The sequence below is a fragment of the Triticum dicoccoides genome, chromosome 5B (genome assembly GCF_002162155.2).
Source record: "Triticum dicoccoides isolate Atlit2015 ecotype Zavitan chromosome 5B, WEW_v2.0, whole genome shotgun sequence".
Lineage (NCBI taxonomy): Eukaryota > Viridiplantae > Streptophyta > Magnoliopsida > Poales > Poaceae > Triticum > Triticum dicoccoides.
In genome coordinates this window covers 422,580,175-422,583,384 of record NC_041389.1, presented here as the reverse complement: position 1 = coordinate 422,583,384, position 3,210 = coordinate 422,580,175, and the positions used below count along the sequence as shown (strand labels likewise).

Genomic DNA, 3,210 nt, shown 5'->3' with positions numbered 1-3,210 from the left:
GACGAGATCCAAGGATCCCGCACTCCGCTGGCTCCTAAACGAAGGCGAAAGCCTCGCCTGACCGCGAACGGAGACCGAAGAAACTTATTCCAACGCGACACCACCGCAACGGCCTCGGCAGCGTCACCCTCAACCCTAACCCTACCACACACACCTAGCGGACAGACCCGAGGTTCCCCCTCCCTCCTGCGGCCGGAGCGGCCGACGGACAGAGAGGGAACCGGCGGCGCCACCGGCGGCGCGCAGGGAACCCTCGTCGCCTCCTAGATCGCCTGTGATCCTACTTTCTAGGACTTGAACCTGATCGTGATCTTTCCTTGCTCCCATCCTCCCACTTTCTGCTCGATGGATTCTCAAAAAAAAGGGAAAAAACGTTCCACTAGATGGATAAAAAATCGGAAAGCGACCATTGCACGTACGTTCAAATTAAACTGCGAAAGAAACCAACTCCGTCCAATTTCAAAAGTGCAAGTCTGACTCCTACTGGGTACAGACTCCAGGTCCTATTTGATAGATACAAATGCTGCTATAAATATACATGTACAATCCCCTTAATCCTATATCAAGTCTTTGGTCGATCCTTAATCCAATATAATTCAAGTCTTTGGTCAATCCTTCTTATCGTGATCTTTGGTGTTGTATCGCCGTTGACAGCAAAAACAACAAGTCAGGTATGTACAAATCAAATTTGTAATCAGCAATGACCTCCTCATGCTTCTAAGGACAAACATAGGCATATAGGTCCCTGTGTCCCTGTCCTACTATTGTAATTTGATTAGAATAAAAAAATTAATCGTACAGTCTTAAAGAGTGATAATGTGGTGATCAGCAAAGGAGTGCAATCGATATAACTCGAAACTACTGAGAACATACGTGGGCAAGTAAGACAATTCTTGTAAATACATCGGTCAGGACATGGACTTTATATATTACTAAATATATCTACATCAGTATATAGATACGAGAAACCAACAAAAACAAAAATAAAACAATTCTTGTAAATACATTTGTCAAGACATGGATTCTATATATTCCCAAAGATATCTACATCAGCATATAGATACGGGAATGTGAACAGCCGGTTTCACAGTATATAGATGATTCACAAGTGCTGATAGGATTTGGCATTTAAAGGAGCTCCTATAGAAGACATCAAATAATTCTCAAATGTTCGCAGCATTATGTCGAAAACAACAAAATAATCGGGTCCAGACAATCATAAATCCCAATACCTACTTGTCGGGTATTTATCAACTAAAACCTTAAAACTGGGCTAACAGATACCATCAAACAAATTTTATTATTGATGGGCCTAAAGCACACAAAAGATAATATACTAATACACTTTTCCCCATCCGGTGTGAACATTGATGTAGTTCAGATGAGATGAGATGATAGTTTTACAGTTGAGACTATAGAGTATTCATTAATTTACAAATGCAAGGTTACCAAGAGTTCAAGAAAAAAAAATCATTCATAGCAATAAACCATGAACAGCTTCTCAATCCATCAAATTCATGAGGTCATGAACAGGAAATATTAACGAGCTTCAATCATGACAGAACAAGCGCGTGACAGGATATGTAATAGTAGCGTATGTTACATGGGATATCGGACAAAAGAAGTCCATAATGTGAATGACTTTTGAGCCAAGACAATAAACTAGTAAAAGAAGAGTGACTACATGCCCCACTCACTACTAGCTTACCAGAAGTACAGACCAATGTGAGTTTCATATCTACGACAAGTATCATGGTTGCATTTGCAGATGATGTAAAAATAGTCCATTTTTAATATTTGTAAGACACATACATCACCTTGATAAGTTCTTCCCGCATCTCAAGGAATTCCAGTTTTTTCCTCAGAAACTGAATCTTCAAATGGCAATACTGTTCCAACCACAACTTCATCTGGTCGATGAAATATTGCTACAACAGTCTCCTCATGTTTCATTCTCCCAGATACGAAAAACACTCTGACCCGTGGCCTTCACTGTTGTAGCGATACAAACAGCAGCACGAACACCAACCACAGATGGATTAACTCCAACTGCAGCTGCTAGGGGTCTTGGTGCATAGGTTGAACGCGGCGGCAAGGACACCAGAAGACAAGGACAAGTAACCAGAATAAAAGCTACATCTACGGCTATGAAGAAACAGGAGACACACAGCTGGGAACAAGTAACAAGTTTCGTCCTCTCTTATTTCAGATCATCTCTACAGCCTGCATTTTATTCAGAAAAGCATACAAAGTAAGGCAATCATTACATTTTGTTCTGTGCGGCTAGGGACAGGTGCTCAAGTGTAGTTTAATCATGCAATAACTGACTGTACTTCCCAAAAGTTACATAACTGAACCTTCCCACCAGTTCCTTGCCCTCTGCTATGCAAATCTATGGTTCAGTTAGTCCTAAACTTTGCATCTTTGTTAAGGGATGATGGCATGTTATTGCCCAGATTAACTTCAGTAATCTTTCGTGTTGATTAGTACTAAGTTCGCTGCTGTAGTGCGGCACATGGAAAGAGAGGGGGAGAGGGGCAAGAGTGAGGGGTGGACCTCCATGGCGCCGGCAGTAGTAGGTCGGAGGAGCTCGGAGCAGTGGAGCCGTCTCCTCGCAGGGCTTCGTCGTCGGCGAGCAGGACCATGCTGAGGAAGCAGCGGCCTCTCACTCCTCCTCTACCGGCCAGGAGCGCCGCTGCAGCCGTGCGAGGAGCCGCGCCGTCGATGGTGGCGCGGGTGGAGCTGAAATAATAGGGAGCCGCGCAAGGTCCCGTTGATACGGCAGCGCGGGTGGAGGGCACGATGGTGCAGCCACCGGAGACGATATTCTTCCTGCCCTCGTCCCCCGAGAACGACGAGAAGGTGGGAGGCGGCGGCGGCGGCGCTGTCCAACACTAGGGAGGGAGAATGGGGAACGGGAAGGCAACTTTTTCTTAATAACAGAGAGAAGATTTTCTTTTAGGTGAACACATGGAGAAGAGAGAGCACGTGTTGAATGTGTGTGCCGGTCAAGTCCTTATGCTTCGGCCAAGCCCAAAAACAGTGCAAAAAAAAATAGAGAATAAATATATTTTTTACAAAAAAATGGTCGTCACAATAAAATGATAGAATTTCTAAAAAATGCCCTGGAAAAAATACAAAAAGTACGTCTCTTTCAAAAAAAATGTGATTGGGTTCATTTTTTTGTGTGATTTTTGAACAAGAAAAAAT

At 43.6% G+C, this 3,210-nt stretch overlaps 1 long non-coding RNA gene across 1 annotated transcript; it reads right to left on the bottom strand.

Moving 5' to 3' along the window:
• Positions 1-1,509: 1,509 nt before the first annotated feature.
• On the bottom strand, positions 1,510-2,964 carry LOC119309839. The gene is made up of 2 exons (XR_005150621.1): positions 2,557-2,964; positions 1,510-2,223 (listed from the first exon to the last, which is right to left on the bottom strand). It is a non-coding gene; the product is annotated as an uncharacterized LOC119309839 (long non-coding RNA).
• Between the last annotated feature and the right edge of the window lie 246 nt (positions 2,965-3,210).